General features: G+C 40.4%; 1 protein-coding gene across 19 annotated transcripts in view; it reads left to right on the top strand.

Moving 5' to 3' along the window:
• ZBTB20 (zinc finger and BTB domain containing 20) overlaps positions 1-16078 on the top strand; it is a 777433-nt gene that overhangs the window by 717385 nt on the left and 43970 nt on the right. For all 19 annotated transcript variants that reach the window (XM_023517824.1, XM_023517838.1, XM_023517826.1 and 16 more), the window contains one exon: positions 6999-7099. The gene's annotated coding sequence lies outside the window, so the exon portion shown is untranslated. The remainder of the gene's footprint in view (positions 1-6998; positions 7100-16078) is intronic.

Here is a 16078-nt window from a genome sequence, read left to right as displayed (position 1 = left end):
TGCCTCAGAGGAAAAGTGAGTTTGCAAGCTGGATTTGGAATATTTGAGGTCAAATGTGAGGCCTCAAAAGAGTAATTGGGATTGAGTATGAGGGCTAAAAAGTAGCTGAAGAAGACAGGGGTCAGCCCTGTTGAAAAGAAGTGGCAATGGGTCTGTAGATTAAAGTTTTAAGCAATGGAGGTGGGGAAAACATGAATCAAGTGGAGGAGGTTTTGAGGAGCTTCCAGAAAAAGTTCAGAAAGGCATTAGAGCCGCGGTTCTCAACCTGTGGGTCACCACCCCTTTGTAACAATGAAAATACATCCTGCATATCAGATATTTAGATTATGATTCATAACAGTAGCAAAATTACAGTTATGAAGTAGAAATGAAAATAATTTTATGGTTGGGGGTCAGCACAACATGAGGAACTGTATTAAAGGGTCATGGCATTAGGAAGGTTGAGAACCACTGCATTAAAGTGTCATGACAGAGAATCCAGCAACGAGTGGCATGAAGACAGGAGGTCAGTGGTTCAGGGTTACGGGCTGGTACAGGTGACACCCTAAAGCATTGTGGTTAAAATCTAACCTTACACCCTGCTACCCTCTGGTTTCATGATCTATGGCAAATCACTGTACCTTTCCTAAGTGTCAGTTTCAGCTTCCTCATCTATAAAATGTGAATGTGATTCCCACCTTTCAAAGAAATAAAGTTATATGTGAAAAGGCAGAATGCCTGCCACACAGAAAGCATTTAGTTAACCATGATGAGAGGCGGCAAAGGGAAACAATGTTTGCTATGGAGACAGAGGCAGAGTGTTACTTGGGGGAATGTCACTGCGATGTTTCTCAGTACCTGTTTTTCCATTTAGCCTCAAACTATAATGATTAGTCCAGAAAACAAACTCAGTACAAGGGGCAGAAAACTCTGATACTACCAAGTAACACGCTCTGCCACAAATCATGATCGTGTCAGAATCTTTGTTAAGGAGTGTAAAATGACCTTATACCCAGCACTTGCAGCAGGCTCTCTGGACAGGAAGATTCCACCGTTAAATGACTTAAAGAAGGGCTTTGTAGGACCAGACCAGCTATTCCTTAAAACCAGAAGATAATCAGATTTATGTGTGTGTCCATATATACATATACATAATCTGATGCAAAAAATTTCTTATTCTAAGCAAGAATCAACTGTACCTGGTAAAGCTAAGGTTCGCAGGATGTACAGTTCTTATTAACAAAGTCTGTTAATTGTCAAAGAGGAATCAAGAGTTTTCTCTGGAGAAAACTAACATAGATTTAATGTGACAAACAGTGGGATTGTGATTCCAACTTATATGGGCAACGTCATTCCCAGAGGTCTTCAAGCCATCATAGGTATTTCTTTTGGACATGTGTATTAACTGGTGGTTAATTAAGGAACTAAAATTTGAAAAATAAAAGAGTGCTTATGGTATCAAAAAGCCGAAGATGAGGTTCCTGATTAGTTTGGCTGTGATGCCTTTACTTCAGCGCCTTAGTCATTAAATAGTTTTCTCACCAGTTTCCAGAGAGTGGGATTAGTGATACAGACTTGGGAATTTGTTTCAGGTAATTAGTTAAAAAGTTAAAAGTCAAATAGATTTCTTTAACAGGTTGAATAGTTTAACAGGTTGATGAGCTACTTAATTCCCACATCTTTCTTCTCAGGGGACTATTAGAGTTTTAAGGGACCTTAAAAATCATAAAATCAGCCCCTTCGTTTCACAGCTGGAAAGCTGAACTCCCTGAAAGTGAAGTGACTCACCTAAGGTCGTCAGCTAGTTCTGTGCTTTCACTTTCTGTGTCCTTAGTCTTACTCTTTTTAATTCTTCCTTCTTTTTCTCTCTACCATTGCATTCCCCACAATCACCTTTCTGCTAATTATTTCTTAGATTTGCCCTGCTTTATGAAATTTCCTGTCCCTCAAATTATGAGACAGTGAGTCTTTGCCAATTAGTACCCCCTCACCACTCACTCACCACTACATTTGGGGCAAAGAAACGAGGGAAGTGGAACAATTTTAAATTTACTGTGATCTTTGAGACAGCTTTATCTACACATGGGAATTGCTGTTAGACAATTAAGGTTAGTAAAGCTCATTGAATTTCTCAGAGGAAAGGTGTTATTTGAATTATTACCAGATAATTATTGTTAAAATTAACAATAATGTAAAAAATAGGAACGTTACATGTTAGAGACATGATCGTTTTGAATTTCCAAAAGGGAGAGAAGCCCTGGGGATCTAGAAATGATTTTTTTTTTTTTTTTTTTTTTTACAATATGCTCTATGCCAGAAACTCCTTGAATTCTGTGTAATGCCCGATGACCTAACCAGCCCAGAATCAGAAACCAGTCGCGCCCTGTGAGCTGCCAGCCCAGTTACTTGGCTTGAACTCCTTCAGACACAACCTTCAGCTGGAAGGAGACTGTCAGACATAAGACCTGTGGTACCCAGACCGGTGGCATTAGCACCACTTGGGAGCTTGTTAGAAGTGCAGAGTATTGCAGACTCCACCCGGACCTGCTGAATCAGAAATGCTGGGGGAATCATTAGAGTTTGAGAAGATTGATTAAAAAAAAAAATTCTTATCTTCAATTAGCAAGGAGGAAGGAAGGAACTATACTTATTGATAGTTCCTGATATAGCTCTTTCACCAGAGGTCTGTGCTCCCAAATCTTTCTAGAGGCTCGCTATCCTGGAAATAACAAACAGAAAAGCTGAGCTACCTAGAAGTTAAAGGCTACTGTGTGGTCATCAGCTAGTTCTGTGCCTAAATCACAGAAGTAACTAGAAATGTGTCCATGCAATCTAGGGACAACTGGATGGTGTAAAGAGCACAGATTTAGAGTCAGACAGATCTGGGTTTGGATTCTGGCTTCATTATCTGCTAGCTTTCCCATCTTGGACCAATGACATGCGCTTACTGAACCTTACTTTTCCTCATCTGTAAAATGGATACACTAAAACCTACAGCTTGACATTGCTGTGAGGATTAAACAAGAATGTATATACAAAAATGCCTGGTTCAGTCTCTGACATCCAATAAATGGTAGTTATTTACTATTATCTTTTTGTAAATTTTAATCAGCAGTCCCTCCCCCTCTATAAATTTAGAATGATTTGGTGTGCTTTCCTAGGAATGGGACAGGCTATACTGAAAGACCTTTACACAGATTTTCTGACGGTAATATGTGGCAGCATATTACATAACAGCCCTGCTCCCTAGGGGCTTCAAGACAGATCTGCAGAGATATCAATGATGAGAGGCTAAAGGGAAGTGATGACCTCACTGTCTCTTCTGCCTCTGACACCATCAAGGAACTTGCCAGCTGGTTTCCAAAATCAGATCTCATCTCTTTACAGTGATGATGTAAAAGGCAGAGAGAACAGCTACATTTCCAGATTCCAGGGAGAATTTGTGGCACCAGCAATCCCTCAAAATTACCTTTACCTTTAAAATCTAAGTACACTGGTTATAGAGGTCATTAAAAGAGAATAAACATGAAACCCCATGAAATTACTTTCCCTGGGTCTTTTTTTGTTTGTTTGTTTGTGGTTTTTTTTGCAGTTTTTGGCCAGGGCTAGGTTTGAACCTGCCACGTCCAGCATATGGGGCCAGTGCCTTACTCCTTTGAGCCACAGGTGCCACCCATCCCTGGGTCATTTTTTGAGTGTAACACGCTGTGAGCAATAAAACATGACACAGCATGCAGCAGTTCTGATTGGGAGGCCCTCAGGTGTGTTGTACTAAGGCAAGAGGGGAAATAAGAACATGGAGATAGGTGACAATTAGCCAAAGAATGAAAGTAAGATCATAGCCGAAGGATGTGGGGCTGAGAAAGAAGGGGTTCATGAAATCACAAGAAGAGTATAGGCTCTATTCAATTATGCAATGCATAATTTAACTAAAATGTTAGGTGTATTTAAAATATACACTTAACTAATTACATGAAGGATTTATATGTTGCTGAGTAATTTTTTCCCTGTAATGTACTATTGATCAGCAATTGCCTTTATAATTTTAATGTAGTTGCCAGGGGAAAAAAGAGAAGGAGGTTCTGTAGGTCAAGTGTTGATAATCTGTCCAGCCATATGGTGGGTGAGGAAAAACAGTGAAGAACTCTTGAGCCCAACTCATTGATGTGGCTGCTGGGGTGTCGGTAGTGAACGGATGGCTCCATCCATAGCACTGCTTCACCATACTGGCCAAAAAGAGTTTGATGAATTCTACCGAACTTTTCCTCTGATGAGTAACAACGAGTCAAATGCTCACCGGGTAGAGACAGATGAAATAATCCTGTAGCTAACATTTAAGAACTGAGCTTTTCTGGTCAAGTAAAAACTACAGAGATTCCCTGGAAAGGTCTGTTTTCCTACCTAGGTACACACTGTTACCCCCACAGCATGTTTTGTTGGGCTTTTCATCTTTGGGTGAGAGAAAATGATTCCATTTCAGGATAAGGATAGAGAAGAGATTAAACAATTACTGTTTCTTCTATCACAAGAGAAGAACAAAGTGATAAAATTAGGACAGATTTGGGGGCAGTCACCTATGTCTTTCTATAAGTAAATTAGTAAAGGAAAGGAAAATAAGTAAAAATGTAAACAAACCTAGGGATGAACACTGGGCAGTGGTAGAAAGGGAGAAAAGGAAGTGTGAACATGACGTAGTAGCAGATTGCCGGTGCTCTCTGTTTCCATGACCTTAACCAAAGAATTACTGCTGAAGGTTCTCACCAAGATCTCCAGCTAAAGCTAAAGCTTTTCCAAAGTGTATGAAATGTTTTCATTGTGACTTTCAGCTTGAGTTTATCACCCTGGTGGTCTTTATAATATTGTTGTAATAATGTCTGCTGGTTACCAAAGTTTGTCTTCCTGTTTTTTAAAATCCACCCTCATTTTTAAGACATTATCTAACTATAAAAAGATGTGTTTTAGTTCAATTTGTTGAAGAGAGTATGTGATACAACGTGTTTTTGGCAGGCTAGCCGCCTCACTATCATTGGTCTGGTCACTCTTGATGGTCTGCTGTGCCTACTGGTGCCAAGTGAGCACTCATAGATACTCAGAGATTTGTGACCTTTTATATCAATTGTCCTTGCCAGTCCACTAACAAGGATGTGACCTTGAGCAAATCAGTTCCCTTAATCTCTTCATCTAAAAAATGAAATGGTTACAGTAGATGAGCTTTAAGTTCCTTCCATTTCAGTGTCAGTTTTCATGACTCTAACCAAAATTGTTTATTCTTTTTATTTTTTTTTTTTTGAGATAGAGTCTCACTCTATAACCCTCTGTAGAGTGCTGTGGCATCAAGGCAGCAGCAGCCTCAAACTCTTTGGCATAAGAGATTCTCTTGCCTTAGCCACCCAAGTAGCTGGGACTACAGGTGCTTGCCACAACGCCCAGATAGTTTTTTATTTTTGTTGTTTAGCTGGCCCGGCTGGATTTGAACCTGCCAGCCTGGGTGTATGTGGCCTGTGCCGTAACCACTGTGCTACAGGCGCTGAGCCTCTTTATTCCTTTTAAATTCAGCTCAGCAGATACCAGCTTAGCACAAACTTATATGCAAGGCATTGCCCATAGAAGATACACAGAATAAAATCATCTCTGCTTTCAAGGAGTTTACAGAGTTAAAGACAAAAAGACAAATTACACAAATAATTGTGAGACTTGGTAGAATGTGCAAAGAGAGTAGTATGGAAAAGTGTTTGAGCATCCAAGAAGGGTACTTTCCTTTGGAAAATGGTATATAAAGTGGGATTTGGATGGCCCTTAAAGAAGCTATATGTAAACATTGGGGAAAGGGAGAAAATATAATGAATAGATAGGATAGTCTAGGACATTGCTGGAGTAGAGAATGGAGTGGAGACATAAGAGTGTGAAATTAGACTGGGGCCATGTTGTAGCAGCATGGATTCCAAACCAAGGAGATAAGCAAAGAGGATTTGGTGAATAAAGGAGTGATGTGTTTAGAATGGTACTTGAGAAAAATTAATGAAATGTTGCTGTGAAAGATGGCAAAAGATAAAGAGAACTGGAAAAAGTTAAGCCATGTAGGAGACTTTCATAGATGTCCTTGCCAGAGTTAAAAGCCACAGGCTCTGGCAGCTGGTTGGATATGAGAGGTAGGGGAGAAGAATTAAAGATGACTCCTCAATTGAAGGCTCCAGTAACTGGATGGAGATAATACCTATGTCCAGAAATGGGAAGTCTAGAGAAGGAACACTGGATCATTAGAGGTGGTGATGCTAGATTATGGTGGACATGATGTGAAGTGAGATCAGCCACACAGAGAAAGACAAATACCACATGACCTCACTCACATGAGGAATCTAAAGAAGCCCGACATTGAAGCAGAGAGTAGAATGGCAATTCCCAAAGACCCAGATGTCGGTCAGGGGATACAGAACTTCAGTTAGGAGGAGTAAGTCTAGAAATCTATTGTACATCGTGGTGACTATACCTAATAACAATATAGTGCTTACTTGAAAATTGCTATGAGTAGATTTTATGTTCTCACCACAAAAAAGATAAATGTGTGAGGCAATGCTTATTTGAATTAGTTTGATATATGGCCCAACCACAGTGTATAAATATCTCAAAACATCATGTTTATAACATAAATATATTTTGTCAATCAAAAATAAATGAATAAGTATAATAAATGAAAAATAAGGACACAAAAAAATGAATGGCGGTGGCAAGATTGAAGAACAGTGTGGCCACTTCCCCTACCCTCACAGCAACCTCAAACTTAGCTCCCAAGTCCACTCCGTTAGCAGACAGGGTGGTTTTGATGTCTCAAGCTGCACAGGCAGTCAGGTAGAAACCCTGAAAATGGAGCCTGAACACCATCCTCTCTCTTCACCCTTCTCTGAGGCAAAGATGCAAAACCAGCCTCTCATGGAAGTCCCAAAGTTCTATATAAAAATAAGTGCTCACCGTCACCTATTTATTTAACAACCTTGTTCTTGTTTGTTTCTTGTCCGATCTAGATGCAGCCACTCTCTGTTCCCTGCCCCAATGAACATCTGCACTAGGTCCAAGCCTTGGAGTGATTTACCAGAAGAGTGACACCACTTATTTGGAAACTACTGTGAGTACATTACACATCCAACGAAAGCCTTCTTCATTCATTTCATTTGATTACGCACACACATACAGTGTCTCAAAGCAAGTGAAATTCTAGATATCTCCATCTCTCGGCTGCAGCAAGGCAGCCAGACTCAGTCCTGAGGTGTCTGCATTGGTCAGCTCCCCCTTCCCTCCGCAGAGGGCTGTGCTAAGCTGGGTCTGGAGGGACTGCTGCTGCTCTGCTTGGGCATCTGAGCCTCTACCCAACTTGATGTGATTGCTTCTCATTGCTTTTCTGTGCCATCCTGTTGAGTCTTATGATGGCTTGTCATCTCATGCCATCTCAGTCAAATCTGTGAGCCAGCTTCTCTTACTGGTGTTTACCTGTTGTTCAAGCTGCAGCCCCCCATGCTATTTTCTCCTTGACACTCCAGGGAGCCAAGATACTTCCCCTGAGGCCCTGGGTTCTTTCCACCACATCTCCAAGCCACTGTGTCCAGCCCAACTCTGCTTCTGAATGCACAAGTCTGTGTAGTTAATTTGGTTCCCTCCATGTGAGACATTTATGTTAGAGAAGTGCAGCCCTTGCCAAGAAAGGTGAAGAAGTAAGTTAGGGGAGGAGACATGATAGTTAGGGGAAAATACTGATGAAACATTGATACCAAGTATTCAGTAATCATTGCTAAAAATGACAGATGAATATATGCTTTTTTCCCACTAGAAAAGGCAAAAATTTGAACGATTTAGAGGCTATGCATGAACAGTAACTTAACTATATATATATATATATTAATGCAAATTCATTCTAGTTGTTGTATTCACAAGTTTTCCTGTATGTTATGAGGCAGGTAATGGGATGGTGTTTTACAGACTTCTATGTTACTGGAAAATGCTAAACCTGGGAGACTAACATCCCTCTTAGGCTTCAGGTAGGATTTTCACATTCCTATTTCTATGTCATGTCTTTAGCTATTCCAACATAAATCAAACCCAAAGGAATGAAGCCAGAGTTTTCCTTTATTTTCTGTTGCTTGTTGCCTCTAATGCTTTCAGTCGCCTGAATCATAATTGATGGTAACTGAGGTCAAGTGACAGACAGGCCTGGTCAGGATGGGTATGGGAACCGTCAGCGTGTTCTGCAGTACTAGTGAGACTGAGAAATTGGGGACTAAAGACATGAAAGAAGATCAAAAATAGAATGTCTTTAGTACACTCCCACATAAGGAATATACTTGTATAATAACTTCATTCATCCTTACGTTTAAGTGCCAAGAATACCTTAGAAATTCCCATATCTGAAGAGTTTTCTGAGGTTTTCTTCATCCCAGAGTAACTATGCTGGTGCATGTAGCACAGCCTTACTAGAATGCAGACTTGCATGAGAGTTTCTCTATCCTTTAAGAGAGAAAAGAGTCTTTACCACTACTACCTTCTCGTGCTGCAGAGAACCCAGACCCAGATCCCGAAATCAGAACCTGATGTTTCCTGAAAATCACAGAGAGGTCTACAAGTGAGCATCTGTTTCTGCCATAGGAAGTATTTCATCTGTGCAGAATGCCAGTGCCTGTTTTCACTTCTCACGGACCCCAGAGAATGGGCAGATTGGATTATAATCTTTGCATTCTTTGCTGTGAGGAAACTCAGCTTCCTCATATACATATGGGAAGTAATGTTGAAACTTACAGAGACTTGCTAGGTACAAAACTCAATAAGGTGGATAAAGTCTAAAACTATGTCCCATTTGTGTAAGTGTATCCCTCCCATGGGTTGGCAGTGCTCTGAGCCTGGTTTCAAGGCTTGGGTGTGAGTGGGATGGTGAGTATTAGATTTTAACAGCTACTTACCCCCATATCACCTATATAACCATGCTCAGATGCTGCCTACTTACTCAGATTGTAGTAATAATTAAATGAGATAATGTGTGTGTACTGTCTGCCACAACCGAGGTGAGTACATTTACTCAATGGACTAAAATTTGCTTATCATTTACTATGTGTCAGGCACTGTTCTAGGCACTAAGGATATGGCAGCAAGCAAAACAAAAATCCTTGCCTCATGAGCTTAGCTACATTCAATTTCCTTGAAAAATCAGTACTTGAGTACTAAGAGAGAACTGATTTTAGGTTCTTAGGTTCTGGAAGGAAGAATCTTTCTTCCCAGAAAATATTAGAGTAAAAGGGAAAAGAAAAGAATCTGTATGCTGATTAGTATTGCCACCCACTCCACCCCCAACAAATCCCCAGAATCATTCTCTGCCTTGCCTTGTGGCCCAGGAGACTGACTTCTCTTGTCTTTCCTTCAAATTTGGCCAAAGGGAGACATCAGCAACAGATTTGAGAGTGGGAAGAGAGAGATCAGGTATTTATTAGTTCAGTTCTCCTTCCCATCTCCAACACTGACTGGACTTAGAAATCCTCACCCCTTTTCTTGTGACCTTAGTTTACATGATTTAACACTGAGATTGGCCTGGTACAATGGCTCACACCTGTAATCCTAGTTCTCTGGGAGGCCAAGGTGGGTGGACTGCCAGAGCTCATGAGTTCAAGACCAGCCTGAGCCAGAGCAAGACCTCATCTCTAACAATAGCTGAGTGTTGTGGTGGACCCCTGTAGTCCCAGCTACTTGGGAGGCTGAGGCAAGAGAATCACTTAAGCCTAAGAGTTTGAGGTTGCTGTGGCCTTCCAGAGTGCTAGGGTTACAGGTGTGAGCTACAACAACTGGCCAATCTCAGTGTTAAATCACGTAAACTGAGGGGACAAGGAAAGGGGTGAGGATTTCCTTGGGGAAAGGAAGTGGAAGTGGGAAAGGGGTGGGAGGGAGAATTGAACTAATAAACACCCTGATGTCACGGCACTCTACCAAGGGCAACAAAGTAAGACTCTATCTCAAAAAAAAAAAAAAAAGAAAGAAAAAGAAAAAACACTGAAATTGACAGCTTTCCACTGTTTTGTTATTTTCTTTTTTTTTTTTAATTGTTGAGAATTCATTGAGGGTACAAAGAACCAGGTTACATTGATTGCATTTGTTAGATAAAGTCCCTCTCATAATTGTCTCCCTCCCCCAAAAGGTATATAACATACTGTGACCTCCCAAGAGCCTGAATATCCAAAGCAATCTTAAGCAAAAAGAACAAATCTAGAGGCATCATATTACCAGACTTCAGACTATATTACAAGGCTACAATAACACAAAACAACATGGTATTGTCACAAAAATAGAGGCATAGACCAATGAAACAGAACAGAGAACCCAGATACAAACCCATTCACATACGGCCAACTGCTTTTTGACACAGCAGACACAGTAAGGAAAATAAGCCCTATGTAATAAATTGTGCCAGGAGAATTGCATAGCCATGTGCAGAAGAATGAAATAAGACCCGTATCTCTCACCACTCACAAAAATTAATTCAAGATAGATAAAGACTTAAATGTAAAGCATGAAACCATAATAATACTAGGAGAAAACTTTAGAAAAACTCTTCTAGATATTGGCCTAGGGAAAAAATTTATGATTAAGACCCCAGTGGAAATCACAGCAACAACAAAAATTAGCAAATGGGACTTCTTAAATTAATAAGTTTCTGCACAGCTTAGGAAATGATCAACCGATCAAATATACAACCTACAGAATAAGAGAAAATAGTCACAAGCTATGCATCTGATAAAGGGCTAAGAACCAGAATCTAGAAGGAACTCAAGCAAATCAGCATGAAAAAAACCCAACCCCCTTAAAAAGTGGGCAAAAGACATGAACAGAAGCTTTTCAAAAGAAGATAGACAGATGGCCAATAAACATATAAAAAATGCTCAACATCACTAATCATCAGGGAAATGCAAATTAAAACACAATGAGATATCTTCTTGCCCCAGTTAGAATGGCTTTTATTAAAAAGTTAAAAAAACGTTCTAATGTTTTTAAAAGGTGTGGACACAGAGAGAAAGGAATGCTATACAGTATTGATGGGACTACAAATTAGTACAACCTTTATGGAAAACAGTAGGGAGATTTCTGAAAGAACTAAAAGTAGACCTATCATTTGATCCAGCAATGCCACTATTGGGCACTTACCCAAAGGAAAAGAAGTCATTTGATCAAAAGACACCTGCACTCAAATGTTTATTGCAGTACTATTCACAATTGCAAAGATGTGGAATCAACCCAAGTGCCCATCAATTCATGAGTGGATTAACAAAATGTACTATAGAATACTACTCATCCATGAAGAAGTATGAATTAAGGCCTTTTGTAACAATTTGGATGTAACTGGAGACCATTATCCTAATTGAAGTATCTAAAGAATGGAAAAACAAACAACACATGTACTGGATATTAAATTGGAACTAACCAATGAGCACACATGTGCGCAGAGGAAGGTGAAACTCAGGGAACATCAAGCAGAGTTGAGGGCTGCAAAGGGGATGAGTGAAAACCTACCTAATGGGTACAAGGAACACTATCTGGGTGATGGGCAACTTATAACCCTGTTTCAAAATAGCCCAATCCATGTAATTAAAAACATTTGTACCCCTAGAATATTTTGAAACAAAAAATTGAAAGAATAGTTGTGTTCTCCACCCAAGAAGTGTGCCATGTTATCTGTGCATTATACTCACTGGGTGGGAACTTATCAAACTTTACAAATGCAAACTATTTTAAAAAAAAAATTGAGAGGGTAATATGCTTTATCAGAAAAACATCTTAAACATTTGATGTGACAATAGTAGATCAAATAGTGAAAGGGTAAACTGTTAAAAAAAAAATGATAAGCAAAATGCTGTATGTTGGTGTCGGTGTCGACCACAGTGCTCAGGCTCCATGGGCTTCTGTGGCAGTGCAGCCAAGTGCCGCTGGTTTAACCATCAACTTCAAGGAGCTCTTGGTATAGCCACAGAAGTGACAAATGTGAACCAAAAGAAGGTGTCAGAAGGGCAAACAGGGCGATCAAAATGTTGAAGAAGAGATTGCTTATCCTAACGCGCTTTTCACCTTTGCTACAATAACAATGCATTTCTCTCTGCCCTAAATCAAGACATTAAAAGAGATTAGTGAGATGAAAGGAACATCTTCTTATAGCTAATATGATGAAAGCCACAGAACTAATGGTTTCTATGAAAGGAGCTACCATTATTGAGCCCTTTACCATGTGCTAGCACTAGTAACTTTACATGGCTTATCTCATTTATTCTTCACAACAACCCTAAGAAAAAGGATCATTATTCCCATTTTACAGATGAGGAAAATGAGGCCCAGAGATGCAGACTTACCTGCCTAGAGCATATAGCTTCTGCTGCCACCCCTTATCAGAGTGGTTTATTATCACCTCCCCTTTCTCCCCTGCCAGACACTCTACTAAGCCTTTTCCCTGAGTTCTTTTGTGGGAAAGGGTTTGGGAAATAGTTACCTCTCCAGAAAAGACTGAAGGAAGCATCACTGTTCTAAATTATCATGAGCCAATGACTAATTGTTTATCAAAAGGGAGGTTCTGACTGAGTCTATCTTATCTAACCAGGCTGATAAGTGGAAGGCATCTTAGCGCACAAGGGAGGGTGGGAGCCCAGTGAAGGGAGAAAATTGGGAGACGGAGATGGAAGAGAGCACTCTTCTTTCAACAGACCCTGGAGACTGCTAAGAGCTCACACAGATAAAATATTTATTTTTCCATATGTTGCAGAAAGCTTTGCCATCGCTGTATGTGTGCAATATGTGCAAGGGAGTGTGAAATATATACATCAAATGCCGCCGGTCTGGTTAATTTCCATGCATTTAACATGCTTAATACCCACCATCTCATCAATATGTTTTAATGCATATTTCTTTCCACATACAATATGGTCTAGTTAAGAAAGAGCCAACATCCTCCACAGCCTTACTCACTGCTATGTTTCAGCCCAAAACTTGCTGCCAGGGCCAGCACAAAGGGAGTTAAAAACCAGAGGGTTCTGCTGGCTAACTCGGCCGCCAGTCACCTTAAACTGCCCTCCCAGTTCTTGAAGCAGCCTTTTTCTCATCCCAGAAATGTTTGCAGTGGGGGAGATGAAAATGTTTTTGTTCTCTTTGGACAATTGGGAGATGCTCAGTCAGGATGTCAGAACTGACCGTTGAAAGGCGGGTGCCTGCGGCCACACTTTTTTTCTTTTTTGAATGCAGAGCTCCACCAGTGTGGCGGGAGGAAGTACACAATGATTGGTCTGTTTCTCTGTGGAAGTGTTCAGGGTACACCCAGTTTTGCTTTGCATATATTTACGAAACATCTGCCCTTTTCTTGTTCTTAAGTCCTTCCCCCTCACCAGCCCCCTTTCCCCTTTTCCCTGGTTTCTTTCTTTGTTGTTGTTGGCTTGTCTAACTTTTTCATTGGAGCTTTCATTTTCCGGTTGAAGGGCGACTTCATCAGAGTGTATAATTTTAACAGAGAGAGAGAAAGAGAGGAGAGAGAGGGAGAGAAAGAGAGAGAGAACTAAAAAGAAAGAAAGAGCCTGAGAGGCCAGAGCTTGGCAAATCAACCTTTGGCATGGTGACCAGGAGGAAGGTTCTGGTTGGGAGTTCCCCTCTCTAAAACCGTCCTGGAGTCAGCCAGTGCGCTGCTGCCCTCTAAAGGCTCTGGGGAATACTGCAAGGCCCCAGAGGCTTAGAAAGGCTTGCCCTCACATATGCCATGTTTATATAATTTTTTATACCACCAAAGAATGTATTTCCAATTAATTACTATAGTGCTTACTCTTCCTTCCTTAATATTAACTGTGAGCTGCAAAAATGAGGTCAAAGCACAGCACTTGTGCCTGTCTAGACACAGACTGGTGCTATGTTTTAGTGTTTCTCAGCTCCAGAAAGAGGAGTCCAAAAGGACTATTAGAGGGGGTGAGACAGGAAATGAATTGCTTCTAAGGACAGTGAGTGGTTCTGTGCTACTGGGAAACCACCCAGAGGAGAAGGGTAGGTAAGGTGATATTGGGCAAGTGAGGGAGTGAGGCGAAAGGTTGGTTTTTTCACGTCAATATTTCCTGTGTGTAGAGTTGGCTCCAATGCCTCTGTGCCTTGAATGTCCTCCCAAAGTGATCCTTGAAACAGCAAAAAGCAGGGTGTCACAGGAAGTCAGGTAAGAAGCAGGATGAAATCTAGGAAAGGTAGCAAGTCATTAATATGAAGAACAACACAATTTTTACAATTAAAATAGAAGTAATCTTGGTGGTTTGGCCATACTCAGGTTTCAAACAAAGTGTCCTTGATTTTCTAAGGTGTGCATCTGAAATTAGCCTAGACCTGTCTGTAGGCATCAGAAATTTTAAAAAGGCATTTTTTTTCCTGCCAAGTGATGTACGTCATTAGTGTTCTGTCCCTATATTCAAATGAATCGTGAGGGCCAGCCTAACCTTGCTGAGCAAAATGGTCCTACTCTTATTAATTGCCTTTCACAGATTCAAAGTGAAAACAGCCAGTCAGGGTAGATTTCACTGCTGCATAAAGAATAGAAAACTTAGTTGGGATTCAGACTATGACTGTTCTCAAAGTAAACTCTAATTTCAGCTCCATTTCATTCTACCAACGAACAGTTATTGAATGACAGCTTTGTCTACACTGCTCTGTTCAACAGTGTAGACTAACAGGAAACTCTGAAAGGACAGGAACCAGGCTCATGCTGGCACATCATGGGCACATAACAGATATTTGCAAAATGAACATGTGAATAAGTGAACATTGGAAGGGAAGAAAGAAGGAAAGAAAGGATGAACACAGGGAATACAAAAACAACTACATTTCCTTACCCTCAGAGAGCTTATAGGTTTCGTTGTTGTTGTTTCTTTTTCTAATGACAAAATTAAGGGATACAAATGTTTTAAGTTACATGCAGCACTTTTGTAATTCTTGAGTCCCAGCTATAGGTTTGAAATAAAACTTAGTGAGTAAAATAAGATAAGTGAAAAAGGGTTTAGGAATTTCAGAGAAAGAGATGGGGAGGAATTTGGGGGTGGGGAGAAGTCCTTTCTGGTAGAGAAGAATCAGTACAGTTACAGAATGGAAACAACATTTAGTAAGCATGAAAGATAAGCGTGATTTTAACAGGCAGGGATGATAAAGAGGGTGTTCAAAGCAAAAGTAATAATTTGAGCAAAGATGTAAAGCCAAGAAGATCGATTCTTAGATGTCCTGGGAAAACTCAAGAAATTTGGGAGTCTAGTTTGTCCAATATATAGGACATATGAGAAAAGCTAGAGCAGATAGGGAACTGACCTGAGTGTCAGGCACCTCAAATTTAGTGAATGCAAAGAAGCAAGACGAGAAGAGTCAAGGAGGAGGAAGCCAATTAGTGAACAATAGCTCACTCACTATAGGTTAGATACAAAGTAGGGAGGGGGTTGCAGGGAGTTTAGAAAGGAAACACAGATGTGGAAAAGTATGAAGGAAGCAGAATTATCCAAACTTGTTGATGAATAGACTTGAAGGCAAGGGAAGGTATAGAATAATAACTGAGGCTTCCAGCTGGGTGGCAGACAACAGTGATGGAAATGGGACCTGGGAGAAGGCATTGGTTTTCATGGAAAAGAAGAGCTGTGCTTTAGAGACTTTGCTCTTGGACGCTCCTCTAGACTGAAAACCAGAATGCCTGCTCCTTGAAGTCCATATATATGCTCAAGATCTTCGGATTAGTGCAATAATCACCGTTCAACAAACTAGAAGGCATTGCAATTTGTTGTTTGCCTTATATTGGCTTCCTCCATACACAAAAAGATGTCTGACAGCTTCCTCTATATTCCAGTCTGTACTGTGCCATTTCTGCCTCCTGCCCTCTGAAGAAACAGATTTGATTTCACAACCTATTGGACCAAAAACACAAACTACTAATCATAACACCATATTCTGCAAGGGCAGATTTAACTACCCAATATAACAAATTTCACTACAAAATATTTTGTATAACAAGTCCATTGTCACGCTCACAGAAACAAGGAAAACATGAAAACAAATTTTCATACAACAATTTCTCTACCACCGTAATCTTCTA

The sequence above is a fragment of the Otolemur garnettii genome, unplaced genomic scaffold (genome assembly GCF_000181295.1).
Source record: "Otolemur garnettii isolate 467f Iridium unplaced genomic scaffold, OtoGar3 scaffold00122, whole genome shotgun sequence".
Taxonomy (NCBI): domain Eukaryota; kingdom Metazoa; phylum Chordata; class Mammalia; order Primates; family Galagidae; genus Otolemur; species Otolemur garnettii.
Note: the sequence above shows the minus strand (reverse complement) of the source record. Positions and strands in the feature narration are given on the sequence as shown.